The 22,022-nt window shown below is 36.7% G+C and overlaps 1 non-coding gene across 1 annotated transcript; it reads left to right on the forward strand.

Annotated features, from left to right (window-relative positions):
• The first annotated feature begins 2,088 nt into the window (after window positions 1–2,088).
• TRNAI-UAU (transfer RNA isoleucine (anticodon UAU)) lies at window positions 2,089–2,160 on the forward strand. The gene has a single exon. It is a non-coding gene; the product is annotated as a tRNA-Ile (tRNA).
• The last annotated feature ends 19,862 nt before the right edge of the window (window positions 2,161–22,022 follow it).

Below are 22,022 nucleotides of genomic sequence, written 5' to 3' on the forward strand. Positions count from 1 at the left end.
AACGGTACCATTCAAATGTCTCCATCGTGTAGGCTATCTGGGGCGGGAAAATCACGAAAAAAGGGATTTTCTGTTAAGAAATATCCCTTTTTTTTTTTTTTTTTTTTTTTACTTTTTACCCCTCTATATTGCATCTGTTTAAAGACAAAAATCTTAAACAAATCTGAAAATACTAAGGGGTGCAGTGAATAAGTGTTCAAAATTTCAAACTTCTAGATGCAAAAGTAAGCCCGCGAAAAATAATATCCCCAAATACCCCAGATTCCCGTATAAAACAGGATCTCAGGTAACAGTTTCCTGAGATATCCCTATTTATCCTAAGATGGTTCGTACATCATTCTCTCCAGAATAGAACAGGCTTTCAGATGGTACCATTCATATGTCTCCATCTTAGGCGAGAAAATCGCGAAGAAAGCTATTTTTTGTTAAAAATATCCATTTTTTTTTTTACATTTTTGCCCCTCTGGACCCCCCTGTTTTCGCGCAGAGATCTGAAATCATCTCAAAAATACTAAGGTGCACTGAACGAGTGTGCAGAATTTCATCTTCTGAATGCAAAATGTAGGCCCGCCAAAAAATAATAAAAATAGGCACAACAAAAATATCTTTTTTAAATTTATGACGTCCTCACATCCTATGTCTCGACGCAGAGGCGTGAAAGCATATGTAACGTGTTCTACAATGCCTTCAGTCCTTAAAAAAAAAAAAAAAAAAAAAAAAAACCGAAGTAAAAAGCTTTATTGGTACTTTTTTAATCGAATAATGAAGATTTTATTCTATCACCTAAATATAGGTGATATAATTTAAAAGGTTAAGCGTTAAGGAAAAACTACAGCAACGCTTATCAAAGTGACACTTTTTCTACAAAAGTTACTGATATTTGGCAGGGGCATATTTTTAAGGCAATTGTAACTAGCTTGCTGGTTATAAAATTTAAAAAAAAATTCGGAGAGGGGATAGGACACTTCTAAATATGCCCTATTATCTGGGAACAAATATATAGACGCGCACACAAAAGAATCTCCGTCTTAAATGTCGATGGTGATTTCCCCGTTGGAATAGTTAATGATTTACAATATAAACCCTATATTACGAAGAGAAGAAAACAGGATTGCCTTGTTACCCGTTCAAAACGTGATTTTCCCTAATCATCCTCTGCATGACACTTGTTTTCATACTATGCTGTACATACTGTACATTTGAGTCTCATTGTACTATGATTATAATCGAAATAACAACAGAAACGGGACTTTACTTATTTTCACTTTAAATTATTTCGGAATTTGATTTAAAACAACGACTTTTATTTTAGAAAATCAAGTGATCTAAATCAGACTGATTTAAATCAATCCACCCTGGTTATGTCAATTTACGTGTCTTGTAAAAAAAAAAAAAAAAAAAAAAAAATTTACACATTTGGTTACATATGGCAACACTGTGCGGTTCCTACTGTACTTTAATCGTTGCTTCCTAGTTTAAAAATATATATGCATGAACAAGGCTTCATTTTAGTGTAACCATTATTTCTGTACCGCTTCCAATTCAAAAGTTCTACTATCCCAAACTCTGGGTTGCAATGTACACCTGGACACCCTGTATAAGCAATGAATTCTACATTTTTCAGTGCTGATTTTAGGCGTCTTTACTGTTACCGGTTCTTTGCTCCCACTGAATAAACCTATCGATGCCACTGGAATCAGTTATCCTAAAGTGCCTGCATCACATGACCGCTGGCTTCAATCCTGCTCGTGTGAGTGGGTTCTCCCGTATCTTTCTACTTTCTTCAGTCCATTATTTTATTCATCATCACCGGCTCCCTTAGCCTTAGTGCATAAGCGTCGAACATTAAACTAAAACTTTCATTTCCCAATTATAAAAACTGCAGTACTAAATGATGGTCAATCAACGTAATGCTCATTACTTTCTCACAGCCATGCGATAGAGCATGTAGCATAATAGTGTTTGTAGCGTTGTGTCAATATTACGCAAGAGCGGATATCATATCCCTGTGAAAACTAGCTACGGTGCGCTGCATTACTCATCAAAACTTCTTTTATTTAGCTCCATTAGAAACTTAACATCAGCAGTAGCAGAGTGGCGCAGTGGAAGTGTGCTGGGCCTATAACCCAGAGGTCCGTGGATCGAAACCACGCTCTGCTAAGGTATTTTTTCTTTTTTGATAGGGCAAAAGAGAGATCATTAGCGCTGAGAACTCATTCACGTTACAATATTTATAATGATGAAAAAATTTCCTTATAGACACACATATTTTCCTTCGTAGCAATTTATTGAATCAAACTAGAATACTAAGTTCTATTCAGTTTTGAGATTGCAAACAATTACTACAATCAGGAGTTTAGCCATGGAGAGTTAAGTTGATGTTGAGTTTACCGTCCTTTCCAGCAGCGAGGTTATATGGGACGGGATTTACTGATTAACGTGGATCAAACTACGAGCGAACCCGGAACTCCCACGCCAAAAGCACACACGCTAAGCGCTTAACCACGAAGGAGCTCATTTAGCTCCACGGAGAGTAGGGACAAATGGAGACTTGATCCCTCCCGTAATAATCTTCTTGTGCTCCCGTGGTATGCGTCTATTAAGGCTGTTTAATACTTGCAGCAAATGAGGTATATATATATATATATATATATATATATATATATATATATATATATATATAACGGGTGTTTCAGTGAAAGAGTCGTGATTTTGAAGTGCAACAACGTATTTTATTGATGATCATAGTAAAAGAAATTTACCTGGTATGATAATTGAAAGACTAAAGTTTAATGTAACACTTGTTCGAATGTTCGAAGTGTCCACCCTGACGATTGGACACTTTCCTGACCCTAATGCTCATGTTATCAAAACCCTTACCAAGGGTGACGTGATTAATTGCTGCCGTACACTACTCAATGTGTGCTCGTAATTCATTTAAATATCGGGGTTTAAGCTTGAATACCTCCTGCTTGAGGTAATCCAATATAAAATCACAAGGGTTAATGCCTGGGCTGCATGGAGGCCACTTTAAGCATGTTCCTAAAAACAATGGATAGCGATTAGAGATCACACGATTGCGGAATTTTGTGTGATGGAAATTAAGGACAGGTTCTGTTGTATGCGGTTTAGCTCCAACCTGCTGGAATCATTGCCGACGAAGTGAACATCTTTTACGACGAAGACTAGGATAGAAGTAATGCTCAAGCATTTCCAAATAATTTTCTGATGTGACATAGCCATCAAAGAAGAAAGGTCCAATTATGCCACGTTTTGTTACAGCACACCAAACCGAAACCTTTTCCGGATGCAGAGGTGAGTCTACCACTTCATGCGGATTTTCTGTTGCTCAAAATCTTACATTTTGTTTGTTTACTTCACCTGACTAACAAAAGTAAGCTTCGTCTGTACACCACAAGTTTTCAATAATGTTTGGGTCATCAGCAATTAATGCACTGAACTGATTTGCAAAATGCAGACGCCTTCTTTTGCAATGTCTGTTAATTTTTGAAGCATCTTCATTTTGTAGGGGAACATTTGCAGATCTTTTCACAGAATACGCCAACATGATATTACGGATCAGGGGCGGATCCAGGACCGACTTCTGGGGAGGCGGTGGGTTGTCATACTGCTACTTTTAAGGGCTCCAAACATTGGGATGGGTTTTATTTATTATAAAATAAGAAAGTTTCCTCTTCTGGGAGGGGCGATCGCCCCGATCGCCCCCCCCCCTGGATCCGCCCCTGTTACGGATATTACATTTTCTGCCGTCAAATGCTGCAGAGATTTTTTAGTTAGGCTATTAACAACTCGCACTACTGCAATACGCTGTTCTGTACGCACAGTTGATCTGGATCCACCCCTCTTCGAAGTCCTGTAACATTACTAGTTTTATTCAACTGATCAACATAACGCCATATGGACTTGGTGGATGGTGCCCATGCACAATGATTCTTTAGTCGGGACCGTTGTTGGAGACCAACAAGGGAGCGTGATCCAATGAACCATGGCACCAATGAGATCTTCTGCTGCAACGTAAGTCTACAGTCCGCCATTATTATACTGGACTATGGAACCTTAAAAAAAACATTGTAAAACAAAATTTATCCTTTTTCGCTTTGTATTTACATATAAATATCACTATACTAGTATTCAAATAAATTTTGTAGCCGCTAGAAATCACGGCTTTTTGGGTGATATATATATAGGGTGTAACAAAAAGGTACGGCAAAATTTCAAGGGTAGTTTCCTTATTGGTAGACAAGCAAAATAGTTCGTATGACCATATGCCCAGAAATGCATCGTTACAGAGTTGTAGCCATTGAGCCGCCTGACGGTGTGAAATAGTCATATTTTGGTTTCCCATCAATGTTATTCAATTTAAACCTCAATAACTCATTCCCTAATTAAGCTAGGAAGATAGTTTTGATATCAATGTGTTCCTGAAGGACGAAAGTTTCCACGGATATGCATTTTGTGTATGTGGGGAATACCTCGGCTGACAGGGAAGGATAAAGTACGTTCTTTTTCGATTTTTGCATCAGGATTTTGATAACAGCATTCCTTCCCCCTTAGGGGTACACTCATAAAAATTGGTATATGAAGGAATGAGATAGTCCACTATATGGTAATAGCCCGCATGTGTACTTATTGTTTATATGGGAAGAGAAGCGGGCAAATTTGGCCAATTTTTTGAGGCTCCGTTTGAAAATTACATTTATTTTCAGGGCGGCTCCATATAAGACTTCTACGCAACAATTACACATACAGGGTATTTCCATACAGTGGTCTATCTAATCGCTTCATATACCAATTTTTATGAGTGCACCCTAAGGGGGAAGGAATACCATTATCAAAATTCTGATGATGCAAAAAACGAAAAGTACGTACTTTACCCTCTGCCGCCCGCCGTGGTACCCCTCACATATATAAAATGCATATCGGCGAAAAGCTTCATCCTTCAGAAAGACATTGATACCAAATTATCTTCTTAACTTAATTAGAGTCTGATTTCCTGAGGTTTAAATTGAGTCACATTAAGGGGTGTAACTGTTTCACACCGTCATATGGCTCAATGGCCGTAACTCTGTAACGATGCATTTCTCGACATAAGGTCATATGAAATTTTTGTTTGTCTGCCCATAAGGAATCCACCCCTGAAATTTTACAGTACTTTTTGTTACACCATATATATATATATATATATATATATATATATATATATATATATATATATAATTAAAATCTAATATAAATAAAATTGTTTCTGTGTTTACGTGTGCGGCCTGGGGACAAGTCTGGTGGATGTTCATAGTTAGGCCTTTAATTAGTATAGACACACAAAATAAAATTGATTATACGAAGAATAGAACAAACATTCAGAAAATGCACAACTGACGAACATTAGGCGAAATGGGATTGGATCACTTCAAGAATAGTTTCTTCTAACATAACAATACATTCTTTACAGTTTTATGAATCCTATTATATAATAACATTTAAGCTAGATATTAAATACTATATTTACCTGTTGTAATTCAACTACTACGTTAAATAAAGTGGAATAAAATTCATAAAGACAGAAATCACGAAACTAATGGAACACAAACATGGTTACTTTTAAGGTCTCCTCAAATAACAGGTGTGTGACAAAAAAAAAAAAAAAAAAAGGCTTGTAATCTGGTACTGTATCTGTCAATTAATTTTAGAGCAAATCGATTTTTTTCATATCTCGTTAAATATGGGACATTAATATCCATATGCGAAACGCAAAGGTGAAATTGAGATATTGAGAAAGGAGAATAAACGAGCTGAAACAAACTCATAAAATCACATCAGAAATACGTATCCCATCATTTCCAAGGACACACTTTTTCAGATAAAAAAGTTTGCCCCAGGGTCCTCGCAGAATCCCAGACGGGGCCCAACTCAAAATTTTCAAATGGCAAGGGGGGTTAAGTAGCACATCGTTTGAAAGCTGTTGTAAAATGAAAGAAAATGCTGCAAGTCTACAACAACCCTATGCAAAATGGCGGAGGGTCAAAATGTAAACAAAATCTTAATTTAAAAGTCCATGGTCATCCTATAAATCGGAAACGGTGAGAATGTGAAAACAGGAAAGGGAGTGTGGCATTATTTTCAAAGTATAACAATTTAAGTTGGAAACGTCTTGTCCCAGGGTCCCAGGGTCCCAGGCTGGGTCCAACTAAAAAGTTTCAAATGGCAAGAGGGGTAAAGTATCTCATCGTTTGCAAGATCTTGTTAAATGAAATGAAATCTTTAAGTTTAACGTCCCATGGCTATGCCGGTTAGGCTAAAGGAGGCGGTGAGAATGAGAAATGAGTGAAATGGTGGAATGAAGAAAGTGGGAGGAAACTGGTGAACCCCGAGAAAACCCACGAGCACGGTGTTTGTCCACCACAAAGTTCACACGAGCGCTAAACAAAAGTTGAATACCTTCGGGTATTTTTCTAATTTTGTCATACGTAGTTCATGCATAAAGGACTTGCTGGGCCAGTAGGTTGGGGGCTCTATTGCAACATATTCGTGATGGTTACATTTGTATGGCATTCGTTGATTTGATCGCAATACTTTAAGCCAAAATATACAAAAAAAGATTCATTTGCAAGATTGGCGAGTAGTACCAAACCATGTGTAAGTTATTTTATTTATTTATTTATTTATCAACACAACAGGCATTATTGGCCAATTACAGTGTCTACATAGATATGAACTTAAATACATAATGTTACAGTATAACATAAATCTTGAATACCAATATATATATATATATATATATATATATATATATATATATATATATATATATAGTGAACCTGATGCTTGAACACAGAATACTAAATTGAAATAACACATTTTACTTTTTTTTTTTTTTTTACAAACACTCAATACTAGTTTTTTGAATGATTTTTCTGAACAATGAAATATGTCTGCATCTTCGTAATCTTTAATGATTTTATTGTATGTAGCACAAATTCTCCATGTAGGTGACATATTCAGCGCATTTGTACGTGCCTTTCTGCAGTAGAATAGGCCACTATTTCCCTTGCGTGTTTTGATGGATGGAACCTGTATCATTATTTTTGTAGTTATGTCTATACAGTCTATTTTGTTGTGCAAAAGTCTGTGTAAGAAAAGGAGATCGTTCAACGTCCGTCTTTGTTCAAGTGTCTGTAGTGTAAAGTTATCAAGTAAATTATCATACGGTTCGTATTTTGGGTAAAGTCCTGTCCTCTTATACGTGAGAAAACGTATGAATTTGCTTTGTATCTGCTCTACTTTTTGGCTACGTGTTTTCACAGAGGTGTTCCAAATAAGTGAGGCATATTCAATTTTTGATCTTACGTAAGAAAAATAAAGCAATTTTAAAGTGTTACCATTTATAAATTCTTTGGTCGTTCTGATAAGAAACCCAAGATTTCTATATGCATCTTTGGTAATATTTGCCACATGATGCGCAAAGGTTAATTTTTTTATCAAATATCACACCTAAATCTTTAATTGTATCTAATTTTTCTAAATTTATTCCATTTATCGAATAAGTAAAGTCATACGTTTTTTCATGTCTACTGTATGTCATGGTTTTGGACTTATTAATATTTACTTCAAGTCTATTGGTAGTACACCAGTTTAGTATATTAGTCAGGTCCTGTTGCAGAAGTAGACAGTCATCTACAGATTGCACATTTGCAAATATTTTTAAATCATCTGCAAAGAGTAATTTGTGAGAGTTATGGATATAAAATGGCAGATCATTAATAAATAATAAAAACAAAAGAGGTCCAAGATTAGATCCTTGGGGGACTCCGGAATTTACATGAAAACTTTTAGTTTTAAATTCTTTATATAGAATGGATTGTCTACGTTCACTCAAGTACGAATTGAAAAAAGTTATCATAGGGGGACTAAAATTGAAAGTGGCAAGTTTCTGAATTAGTATGCCATGATCCACAGTATCAAATGCTTTATGAAAATCCGTATATATTACATCTACCTGTCCATTATTATCTAAGGATGAAGTTATGAAATCTGAAATGATGGTGAGATTAGTTATCGTGGATCTCTTCTGTAAGAAGCCATGCTGATATATTGAGATGGAAGATTTAACATGATGCATGACCTGATCATAAATGACACTTTCAAATACCTTTGCAATTGTTGGTAATATAGCTACTGGACGATAGTTTTCTATGCTATTTTTATTACCGGGTTTTGGAACTGTGCATATTATTGACTCTTTCCATATGTCCGGAAAAACATTTGTTCTTATTGAGAGGTTAAATAAGGTATACAGCGGATATTTCAAAATATTACTACAACCCTTCACAATATAAGGTGGTATATTATCAGACCCAATTGCCTTATTCGGTTTCAGTTTCTTTATTGCATTCTCAATATCTCTTGAACTAATCTCCATGATATGAAATAAGTTCTGATATTCTTCATGTAGGTACTTTTTCTCATGTGAGTCAATACTATTTTTAGTTGAGGAGGAGGATTTATTGTAAATGGACCGGAAGTGTTGAGCAAAAGCTTCCGCAATTTCATTTTTATTCAGACTCCGTCCGTCATAGGTCATAGACTCAGAAGAAAGATGTCGGGATTTACTTTTAATGTAGGTCCAGAAGTGTTGTGAGTCTTCGGTTATATTATTTTCAGCATTAAAGATAAAATCATTATGTGCTATTGCTATTTCACGCTTCAGTTCTCTACGTAGTCTGCAGGACTCGTTATAATGATATTGGTGATTAGTCGTTCCCCTCCCCTTATGCCATTTTATGCGATGTTGCCATTTAAGTTTAATTTTTTGTATTATACTGTTACTAAACCAGCAAGGGTACCTTTTTTGCGTCGGCCTTTTCATGGGAATGCACTTCTCAAATATGTCATAAATTACTTTATAGAATTCTTCTACTGTTTTATCTGGATCCGTATATTCGTTTAGGCTTTTTCGCGATTTTGGACAGCCCTAGCTCTGAAACTATGCACTTTTCGCCATAGATCCACATGAACTTTTTCTCTTATTTTGATGTGAGGTATCACCTCTTAAAGTTTTTATGTATAGTTCATTAACATCCTTTATATACAAACGCCATTTTATGTATTAAAATTACCAAATTTGTTTAGTATCGTAAAGAGTTAAACTGTGGAAATGTCTTTACTCGAGAAACACTTTTTAGTCCTTGTATTTATCTTTTGTTTTGGTCGAACAAAATGAAGCTAAAAAAATATCAACAAAAATCGATATAGCTATATTTTAGAAATAAAATAGGCACCGATTATTCGAACACTGCTCTAAAACAAACCAGAAGAATCAAATTAGTAAATACAGAGCTTTTAAAAACTTGAATCATTTAAACTGCGCTAAATCAATTGTGTTTAGCTTCTGAGAGTTTTTTGGCAATAAATGACTAGCAGCACGAAAAAGTCCCATATTATCTTACCAAATAGACCTACATGTTAATTACTTTACTGGCTTTATACTATTTTTTGAAAAAAGATTGTACTATTTACCTGTTTTCTGTATGAATATATAATACAAAGCTGGTATACAGAAGAATTGAAAAAAAAAAAATATAATGTGTGATTTTTCAGGCCGCCTTTTATAAGGGCGCACTGTACCACTCACAGCTTCTTTACCAACAGCTACTTTATGAATTTACTATACAGAACTGGTTTACAAAAGAACAACTAAAACCACTTATTTATAATTTGATGTTTCGCAGGGCGCACTGTAACCTTTACGGGTTCTTTATCAACAGAACTGTGCTATACAGGAGAATAAAGAAAACCGTTTATCTTTGATGTGGTTTCGCAAGGGCGCCTTATGTAAAGGGCGCCCTATATCCTTCACGGGTTCTTTACCGACAGTAACAGTATGTATTCAATGTACAGAACTGTGCCATACAGAAGAATAAATAAAACTATTTATTTTTGATGTGGTTTTGCAAGGGCGCCTTATGTAAAGAGCACACTGTACTTATCACTGGTTCTTTACCAATAACAACTGTAAGAATGTATTATAAAATAATGAACCTTTATTTATACTGTGATGTTTCGGAGGGCGCACCGGGACATGTCCCGGTGTCCCGGTGGGCCAGCACGGGCCTGGTTGTTGTACACAGATTTGATATTTTCTTATCAATGCCATCGAGTTTAGAGATAACATCTTCCAGTGTAACCGGGCCTGGATTTAACTCCACACCACCAATCATCAATAACACGGCAATTACTATTCCCATGAAATAAACACTCCCGATTGAGACAGTTCGTTCGGTTCGTTCACATTGTGTGCTGGCACACCGCAAACGCACTCTTCCACGCGAACTCTTTTACGCTTACAGCCATATTGGATTACAGATTATACTCTTTGATATTTTGTAGATACCTACTATTAACCATAAACGCAAATACCACATTTCGCTTCTCCGACACCAGTGGTGTGAGCTGGACCTGCGTTCGATACATAGTGCGGCATTTTGAACTCAAGATGTCGCGTTTTTGAACATTTCGCATATTTTCGTCACCTACTAATAGTGATGAGCGCAAGAGTCTTGGTCTTGCAGTTTTTGCAAGAGTCTTGCATGCAAGACCAAGACCAGGAATCCCGATGCAAGACCAAGACCAAGGGTGCAAGACCAAGACCAAGACCAAGGCCATACCTGCAAGACCAAGACCAAGACTCTTGCACAAGTACAGGCACTATTTGATTTATATATTTATATATATAATGTAAAAAGGAGATGGACTTCTTGGCTTCAGTAAAAATGCCGCTGGAGTGAATGTGTTCCCAGTAGTTTATGCAGTCCGTGTGAGTCGATATGCTCCTGTAGCTTATAGCAACAGTATGTCGTTTTCTGAATTGCTTGTTCGCGTTTTCTGTAGATATTACTCGTTTTCAAGCCACACAGGTGTCATCTCACACCATGTGAGCTTCCTTGGTGGACAAACACCGTGTGCGTGGGTTTTCTCGGTATTTTTCGTTTCCTCCTACTTTCTTCATTCCACCATTTCAGTCATTTCTCATCATCACTGTCTCCCTTAGCTTCGGTGCACAAACATGGGAAGTTAAACTAGATACTTCATTTCATTTCAAAGCATATTAGTGGTGTTCTTCTTCCAAAACTAAAGAGAAATGTAGTATTGAACATCGGTAATAGTGTACACCATAGGTGTCGACTACATGGGTATGGCCCTGGCTCCGAGACTCAAGCATCCGTTGGAAATTTTCAATGTGTGCTCTTAAAACTAATATGGAAATAACATTTTCATGACATTGACAAAAACTTAGTGCACGTGACCGCAAGTTTGTTTTCATGGGTGGATGCATATACATTGAATAATTGTTTAATATCACTTTTAGCCTCCTTAGGTATGCGGCACATCGAGGATTGAACGATATAACATTATACTACAACAATAAAATTGAAAGTGACTATTTTTGTGACTCCTAATCTCTTGAACCAGCCGACCGATCTCGATCAATTTTTCAACATAGATGAGGTTTAGGCCTGGGAGTGTTTTCATTTCACTTTGACGGTAAAACTTAGGGGTGGGGAAAGGGGGAGTTATAAAATAATAATTAAAACTTAGTAACTCTTGAACCAAACGACCAATCTCGATCAAATTTTTAACACAGATGAGGTTCAAGTCTGGAATGTTATCTATCAGTTTACTTTGAGGGAGCAATGTAGGGGAGGAGGAGGAGGAGGAGATGTACAAAATATAAATAAAAATAAAAATGATTAAGTTTGTGACTTAATAACTCTTGAACCGATCTCAATCAAATTTTTAACGTGTATGAGGTTCGGTCCTAGAAAGTTTTTTAGAGTTTGTTTCACTTTGATGGTAGAACCTAGGGTCGAAGGGAGGGAGGGAGGGATATATATATATATATATATATATATATATATATATATATATATATATATATATATATATATATATATATATATATATATATATATATATATATATATATATGTGTGTGTGTGTGTGTGTGTGTAAAAAATTAAAAATATAAATGCTGTCTTTGTGACTTCATCACTCTTGAACCACCCAATCGATCTCAATCAAATTTTGAACATAGATGAGGTTCTGACTTGGGGTGTTTTTTTTTCTTTTTTTTTTAATCAAATCACTTTGACGGTAGAGCTTAGGGTAGGAGGTGGGGTTGAAAATGTACAAAAATAAATAAAATTTAATAATTCTTGAACCACCTGACCGAACTCGATCTCATTTTCAACATAGATGAGGATCGGACCTGAGGTGGTTTCTGTCATATCACTTTGACGGTGCAGTTTGGGAAAGGGGGAATGAAAGATATTTAAAATGATCGAAAATGACCGATAGTAAAAAGGAGTTTATAGTTTTAGGGGTCGCTGAGATAAACAGTGACACTTCCGATGCTATTTAAATCCAAGTTCAGCCCCGTAGCTGTGCGAAGGGAAGAGAAGATGTATAAAAACGATCGAAAATGACAAATATTATTGTCGAATCCACAGTTTTCCAGTTCGCTGAGTTAAATACTGACACTTCCGATACCGTTTACGACCAAATTCAGCCTCGTAACTTGGGGAGACGGAGATACATAATAATGATCAAAAATTACCAAATATTAATGTCGAATCCATAGTTTTCGGCGTTGCTAAGATGAACAGTGATATTTCCTATCCCGTTTAAATGCAAATTCAGCACCGCAACTTGAGGGAGGAGGCAACTGGATATATAAAATTATCAAAAATTATCATTATCAATGTCGAACTCATGGTTTTCGAGGTCCTTGAGATGAACAATGACACTTCCGATGCCGTACCTCGCAATATGGGGTGAACTATATAAGTTTATTGAAAATGGCCTATAATAGTGCCGAATCCTTAGTTTTTGGGGTCTCTGAGACGAACAGTGACACTTCTGATGCCGTTTAAATTGAAATTCAGCCCCGCAACTTGGGGAGGAGGAGAGGAGAGAAATATAAAAATAATCGAAAATGACCGATATCAGAGAGCGCTTTACTAATAGTAAAAAGTGACTGACCAACGAAATATATTATTTGATTTTTTTATAGTGGGTAATTGATGCTGGTAATCCATATTCACGAGTAAGACTTCAAATAACTTGGAGTTTGATGCCGTTATTTTGTATTTCCAATACTGGTCAAAAGTATTTATATAGATTGAATTTACACAAAAGACATAGACAGTTGACTCGTTTTCAATTTTCACTCAAATTATTCTAAAATATTAAGAGGTTTGATTATAATAATTATTATTTTAATTTTCTCTCTCTCTTTTTCGTCAATATTGCTAAATATATCATCATCATCTTCATAATATCTATTCTGTCATTATTGGCAGGTTACTTGCTGCAACTGAGAAGCTTCGACATTCGGTGGTCCTCAGTTAGTCTCTTCGTCTTGACGTAGCAATTTTTTGTTTTAATACCTTCCTTCAACTAGTCTCCTTCGCTTCCTCCCTCTCATTCTTCCACAATACCCTCCAGCACGTCCCTCATAATACAGTTCCTCCTCAGCCAATATCCTAACCAGTTCCTCCTCCTCCTATTAACAATATTTAAAATTCTTCTTTTCTTTTACCTACTGCTAATTTTATTTTAACACCTTCTCATTCGTTGTCCGTTCAACACAGCTAATTTTCACCTTTTGTCTCCATGCCCATGTATCGAAAGCCTGCAATTTTTTAATCACTTTTGCGTAATGTCAATGTTTCTGCCCCATAGAATACATATTGGAATCTGTAAAACAAAGTCTCAATATTTAATTGGAAGTTTGATTAATACAATGATTAGCTAATCGTGGTTGAAAAGAAAAATCTGACGCCTTTAGAGTGTAAAAATAATTTTGCAATTCATGGCATTTCAATAATCTGTGCCGTCTTGATTTTCTTTCATGCGTCTCATTGGTAGCCTCCCCAGTTTGAAAACCAGTGGAGTGTTGGATCTGTTAAAAAATATAAACAGATTACAAAACGTTGTGATTTAGGCATATCTTACAAGTAGTGAAGCGTGGGCACACATTAAAAAAGGAAAGACCATCACCTATGTTGTACACTATCATGATACTTACACAAAGTTAAACTATATTACATTTAAAAACATGCATTATATTCCCGTTACTATAGGCGCATTGTAGAGTTTATTATCCCTTATATCCATAGTAAAATTTGCCTATGAAAAGCTTGAGATTTCTTAAATGCAAGACTTGCCAGACTCTTGCATGCAAGACCAAGACCAAGACCAAGACTGGGTGTGCAAGACCAAGACCAAGACCAAGACCAAGGGTTCCAGTGCAAGACCAAGACCAAGACTGGATGTGCAAGACCAAGACCAAGACCAAGACCACCCCGGTCTTGGTCTTGGTCTTGCATTTGCTCATCACTACCTACTAATCAACATTAATGCAAAATTTGGTTTTCCTAGCTTCAGCAGTTTGGTATGCTTATCCTTTCGATATAGGTTTTAAGCAACCATCTTGGATTCAAGATAGCCATAGATTTTCAATTAAGCTTTTGTTTACATTTTGACCCGCCGCAATTTTGGACAGGGTTGTCGTGAAAGTCGAGATGTCCTCCATCTTCCTTCACTTAACAAGAGCTTTCAAACGATGTATTACCTCTCTTGCCGTTCGAAACTTTTTAGTTGGACCCAGCCTGGGACCATGTGGGGACCCTGGGACAATACGTTTTCATTAAATCGTTGTACTTTGAAAATAATGCCACATTTCCTTTCCTGTTTTCACATTTATCTCACTGTTTAAGATTTATAGGGGTGACCATGGACTTTTCAATTAAGATTTTGTTTACATTTTGACCCTCCGCCATTTTGCATAGGGTTGTCGTAGAGAGTGGAGACTTGCCGCATTTTCTTTCACTTTACAACAGCTTTCAAACGATATTCTACTTAACCTCCCTTGCCATTTGAAAATTTTGAGTTGGACCCCGTCTGGGACCCTGCGAGGACACTGGGACAAACTTTTTTATCCGAAAAAGTGTGTCCTTGGAAATGACGGGATACGTATTGTCCGAGTTTTCCACTTATCCAACCGTTTCCGAACAAATGACTCGGCTCAAACTATTCTGCCAGTTTTTTTTTTTTTTTTTTTTTTTTTTTTTTTTTTTTTTTTTAGTTCTTACATTACAAAATATGTTGTAACTCACGATATTCCGCCTGGTGGCACGTATAACTTTGGGATTCATCTAGTTATAACATATCAAATATAAACACAATTGCCTTGTTCGGATCTCAGCGGAGCCACTGCGTGACCCTTCCTTGTCAGTTCTAGCAAGTGACCTTTGCCAATAATGGCAGAATACCTATGATGATGAAGATTGTTAGTTATTTAATTTAAAATGGCACAGTACTTAAATCGTTATCTATCAAAGAAAAACCGTACTATCATTCCATATTCATGGCGTTAAGTTTTGGTAGGCCTCCCGGAAAGAGTTTTCTCAATGTTGCATAATGGCTTTCACCAAAGTCGCAAACTTAGATGAAGCACTTTCTCGCACCCGATAACGAATTTCATGCGAAGCGTTCCGATTTGTTTGTTGAAGTTTCCTTTTCAGTGTCCAGGCTATACCGTATACCGTATGAGACATGGACCCACAGTTTAGGATGGAATCCGAACCATTTTAATGTTCTCCCACGGAGAATTGAACCGGGGATCATGTGCATCAAAAGCTGCTCATTAGATCAATGGGAAGGGTAACATACGCTACGAGATCAAAGGAACTAAATGTAAAGAAACTTGTTTGATTTTTCACGCACCTTCCTCTACCTTCTAAGCTATTGATTAGTTCCATGGAGTTTCAGTGTGATGATGGATAGCCTATTTGTATTTTCAGATTCCAATTGAGATTGGTGAAGGTTTCAGTGAAGGTGAGAGTAAAGGCGTGCCAATCGCCATTAGATTGTAATACTCTTGCCTTTTTTTCATTTTTTTAAAATGTCAATAGCTACAACGACTCAGTCAATTCCAAGAAATGGATGTTGATATTTTATCCAGACAAACTAAATCAATATTATTATTTTGTTTCGTTCAAAAGAAGTTTATTGCTGGAATCGTTTTGCTGGTGTATCATACAAAGTAATCAAAAAAGCACAAAAATCATCACTTTAAATACCATAGGCAGCATTTTTTAAACGAAGCTCCGGTAGCCATAGGTAATCTTCCAAACAAATTAGTGTACAGGTTATCTCTATACTTAAAAGTGCTCATAGAATTTTCTAGGGATTTTAAGAATTAGGACAACAGTGCGATTATTTTATCGTTCATGTCATGATACTATACACTATAATTCCACTATGGACTACGTATAACGCAGCTATACTCAAATTTTTTATTTGATTCATCAAATGTACTTATGCACAGCTAGTAGTCTTACAGTAAGTGATGAAAATGTTCACATTTTCCTTAACGTTAGTCCGAATCCTTCGCACTATAGTTTATTGGCATCATCCGTAGGACTTCAGGGCTAATGAATTCATCTCTGCAATAATCGCTCGTTCTAGATCTTGTAGAGTACGCAGAGTTCTCTCGATATACACGTCCTTTAAAAAAAAGCCTGGTGACGTTAAGTCTGGAGAATGAGGAGGCCAGTAAGGTAAGGTGGTTACCGAACAAGTCTTCCAAAAATTCCATTGACATGGCAGTTGCCCTGTTTTGTTGTAGATCACAATAGAGTTCATCATGCTGGAGAAGAGGTACAATATACACAACTACATCCTACCAAGGGTTTCTTAAAAAAAAAAAAAAAATCGAGCCCACTATTTGTCGTTGAGCAATCGCATATTAAACCTCTATCTTCTGTGAATGCAGCGGCGATTCATGTACGATGTGTGGAATTTGTGTTTATCAATATATGTTGCTCTGATTACTAATCTAACCGGAACTAAGATGAAAAGATTGCGCAACAGAAGTTCCGGATAGAAAGGCCCAATTCAAAACTGCCCCGCATCAAAAGGTCCCGGTCAAAAGAAACAAGCGACAAACGTGCCAGAATCAAAAAGACCTCGGGACAAATATGCCCAGGTCTAAAGGGCCCTGTGACAATAAAGTCTGGGTTAAAAAGACCCCGCGACAAAAGGACCCCGGAAAAGAGGACCTAGTAAAAACGGCACTACGACCAAAAATATCAGATCATAATAGGAATAGGAATGAGGGGGACGAGGGGATAGCGTCCTTGTGCAAAAAAAAAAAAAATATCAGTGGTTATTAGTAACAAATAAGAAACTTGAACGGTCATCTTGATCTTGTTTGGTTCTTGTTTTCTCTGCAACAAACGCTATCGGTTAAGACGTTCCCCATAAAAATTTACTTGTGCCTTAATATCCCTGGGTTTGTATTCTAATAACGTACCCTGCTGAGGTTATCTACAACTGGCTGTCCCCTTAGTTGTGAATTCTATTTCCACCTCCTGGTTCAAAGTATAAAAGTGCTTATTAGTATGAAAAATATTTTGTAGGATTCACTTTTTAGTTTGGTTGTAAGAAAAATAATGTGTATTTGCAAACAGGGTTAGTCTAGAGCAGTGATTCTCAACCTAATTCCTATCACGACACCATTTTATCACATCCTCTTGCTAGCGACCTCCTTACAATTGATAGGCCGTCTGCAATAACAAGGTAAGTCGAGTTACCTCGATTTCTGGTAAAACAGATAAAAAATGCGTGTGGACTTAACTTTCTTTTCCGTCACCTCTAGTGCATACTCGAAGTGTCTGTTTTGAGAAAAACACTATACGCTGTTGAAGTCGTCTGCTGTGAAATTTACTGGGCGCAGCCATATTGGTTACAAACAATCTGTTGCTAAGGTGGTTGTTAAGGCAGTTTCAATCGCGTTGTATGTGGCAGCTGTAAGTCTTGTGAAAGACGAACTTAAAATAATGAAAAAAAAAGGCTATATGTTCACGAATAACAGTGAATATATTTACTTTATACGTATAGGAAGGCTATATTTATCATAATATGAAATAAAATTACTCTACATTTTAATTCCTTCAATCGCTAATAACTTGCTGGACAACAAGTAAGTGAGAATCCCAAGTATGTGCATGAGCGCCTCTTAATAATAATTTTAGATTGAGTTTAATTAAAATTATTGAAAATGGTTATGCTATATACTTCTGTGATATTGTTTGTTTAGCTCCAGTGAAAATGTTTAATATAGAAGAAACTTGTTTATAAAATTAGTGATAAGATATTCGGAACAAAGGAGTACAGCGCTAGAATAATCAATGCATTTTAAATCATATAATTACGAATGCATAATCTCAGAGACTTAGCATCTTCGTGGAAATAATTTCTTAATTTATTCTTCAATCTTTTGTTAGCGGGTGTCCATTCTTTGCTTGGCACTGGTAAAGTTGAAATGCGTCACCAGAAATAATTAAATAATTTAAAAGGTATAACTCTCTAACTATCCTATATAATGTCCTAATGTTATCTGAATTATTTTCTTTGCGTCTACTACAAACGACGTACAGATTTTTAACATGCCAGCATATGCATGTATTAAAATTCATAAGGAGAACACGTACCAACTTACGCTGGGTGGTCACTTCACATAACACTACATCTATGATGATTAACGGGATGTTCTACCTTCTCTCGGCACAAAAATTTTTATATTGGACCTTATGGGGAGAACATGGCTACCGAATTTCCTCAGTTTCTAAGGAACTAGGTATCTCTAATGGGAAAGAAAAATTTTGCAGCATTCTACAGAAGTTTATTAACGGGTTGAAATACTTAAATTGTATATTTGTTTGGTAGTTTAGCAGAAATAAATTATTAAAAAATTAATAAATTAGTTTCTTTTTATACAAATTATAATGTCTAACTTTGGAACCAATTATGGTAGAAAGATCAACTTTTTTTTTTGTTTTATTCCTTGAAAAGAAACGACTCTAATAGTTTTAATCACAACCATATCTGATACGCCAATTAAAAATAGTATTTTAATATAAGTATTAAAGTCCACCTGTCAAGAAGTTTGACGAGGGTAAGGCATCCGCGCCCACCCTTTTCTTCTGTTTTCGTCCCGAGAGATATGAAGGGACCGTTTTCACAGCAGGTGTCAATGCGAATGTAAACATCCTGCCCTCACGTTCAATAGCCCAAGTTCGGCCACTTTCTCTCTCTTTTTTTTCTCTCTCTCTCTCTCTCTCTTCAGAGGAGGTGTTTCTACCCTGTAAGAAAACTATAGATATGTAGAGAAAATGGTGATCAATTATTTCTGATAGCCAGATAATAGACAAGCATTCTAAAATGCCTTCGAATTCCAAAAATGTATCGACCATAACTTTACCATCTGGTTATTTTCAGGAGGCAAAAGTTATATTATCATTATTATTGAGCTGAGCGAAGCGAAGCTCTTATACTCGGGTTAGCCGTTTGGTTGTCCGCGAACTCCTCCTAGACCGTTTGGCCGATCTCAACCAAACTTAGCACGCTGATAGAGTATGTCGTGCTGAGTGACAACATAGGTCGAAATCAAAAATCCGATGTACCATCGAGGAATAATCACCGAAAAACGCTTCCATAGACTTAACATGGGGAAAAAGTCATGATTACGTAGTTTAAGCTCGCTCAGCTCATTTCATTGCAATCGGGTATATCCATTGCATTCCTAGTTATTATTATTATTATTATTATTATTATTATTATTATTATTATTATTTGGAATTAGAGTGCAAAGGCACGAAGATACAAATGGCTCCATTGGCTAAACATACACATAGCTGCCCCCATTCAGAACATCCCTTTGTGCGTTAGAAAACATGCTATAACAATACGCCCCTCGCAAAAATCTAATTCAACTCTTATTGACCTCAGTAACGCTTACTAATAGCGTAAATGCTATAAATCAGGCATTTGCAAGTAGGAACAGGGATTGGCCGAATCACAGAAATCTTACTGTCGTCACAGGCTGTAAAAGGTAATATATGACATTTTCACAAGAAATAATTATCGGATAATTTAATAACGGACAATTTCGCGGGCTGTATAAAAAAAAAAAACTCGGCGTGTTTTTCAATAAATAAATAAATAAATAACAGAAAGAAAACATGCATTTTTCAATTCCCATATCCTCGTCCTAAGAAGGCGCTTAGCGCAACTAGCCTAAACTTTAAATGCTTTGAAAGTTTGTTCTTTTTTTCGTATCCTGCTTCTTGTTTCAACTCCCTAGGACAATGATGATTTCAGGGGGGAATTCTCCCAAGAGCTACGAAATTCACCCTCGGATGCTTGAGATCTTCGCAGAAATTTCTGTGTAGCACGCAATTTTTAGTCGCTTCCCCCCCTGTGCGTGGTGCCTCCGGAGGAAATGATATGAAATTAACACTGCTATAGGATAATTGGAGATTGGCTTACAGTGCTTAGTCTTAGCGAAGTAAGCACGAGAAACCAGAAATATCACAAAAAAACAGGGCTTTTGCTCCGCTGTTCACCCGTGAAAATGCACGGTTTACACACAATACAGGTTGGATCTAACAGGGCTATTTAGAGAACGTCTTATAGAACATTTGGTGTGCAGTGTTGAAATTGAAATTTTTGAGTTTTACGTCCCACGGTTATGCCGGTTAGGCTAAAGGAGACGGTGATGATGAGTAATGAATGAAATGGTTGAATGAAGAAAGTGGGAGGAAACGGGAGAACCCCGAGAAAACCCACGCACACGGTGTTTGTCCACCACAAAGTTTACTTGGCGGGAGCAGGGTTTGAATCCGAGACCCCTAGCACCAGAGGTGAACGCTCTACCACTAAGCCACCGCGTGGTGTGCAGTGTTGTCTGCGGACAAGAGGCAAAATCGTGTTTTTCATTAAAAAATTGAGTATTTTAAATTTCCCTCGGCCCCTCAGGAGACGCTTCTTCAATGAGACCGTATCCTGCCTCTTTCTCCCATTCTCTAGGCTCTAGGCCAATTAGGACTGACAGGCATTTGAATAAGTCCATTACTTGGTTGCCTAGTAAGTAGCCATCATATTGGCTGTCATATTGGATTTAGACAAATGTTCTCTCATGTTACCATGTAAAATATGTCTTGTGATGAAAGCTACCAGAAAAAGTAGGTTTCGTTTAGTCCTAAGGAAGTACGCTACATCCTAGACTAATGCGTGCATATACGCATTTGTAACTTTGTACAGTTAATCGTTAGACAACAGTGTTGGCAGGTTGTAAGGTTTCTAAGTGGCAATAAACAATGCCATATTTAAATTCATCGGCCTCAGAAACCTATAGTTTGACACAAAAATTATCTTTCTAAGTGCCTTGGTTCACGATCTCTCTCTTTATATATATAGGCCTGTATATATATATATATATATATATATATATATATATATATATATATATATATATAGGCCTGTATATATTTATATTTATAGAGAGAGAGAGAGAGAGAGAGATTTACGTAGGGCGGCGGCCATATTGGAAAATGACGGCTACCAGGAAAACACCTTAAATTTGAAATATATTCCCAAGACATTATTTTAAAAAGAACTTAGGGGACATTTTTTACGGACACCTATATATGGGGGCCAGGACTTTACATGTCGGAATCCTGTGGGGGAACCCCTCTATCCCCCTTCCCTTCGCCACTACTGTATGCTATAATATTTGTCCGGAAGGGAAAAAATTCCCAAAATAACAGCGTTTTCTGATATATACTGTTCTTCCCGCGCACTCTAGAATGCATCTTGATGAACTTCCAGAGGTAACGGGGAAAAGAGGATACTTCACACCACATCGTCTAGTCTCTTAGTATGGAACCATTGAGGGAGACAAACTCTATAAAGCTAACAGTATTTGGCAGTTGACAGGTAATCTCAGAAACTGGTCGAGAACCTGTTTCATTCAGACATCCACCCACTTCCCCCTCCATTTCACCAACCCCCGCCCTTTCCGCGGCCAAGCTTAGAGTGGGGCGTGACATACCCTCGTCAAACTTTGACAGGTGGACTTTAATACTTATATTAAAATA

The sequence above is a fragment of the Thermobia domestica genome, chromosome 5, assembly GCF_964235325.1.
Source record: "Thermobia domestica chromosome 5, izTheDome1.hap1.1, whole genome shotgun sequence".
NCBI classification, from domain to species: domain Eukaryota; kingdom Metazoa; phylum Arthropoda; class Insecta; order Zygentoma; family Lepismatidae; genus Thermobia; species Thermobia domestica.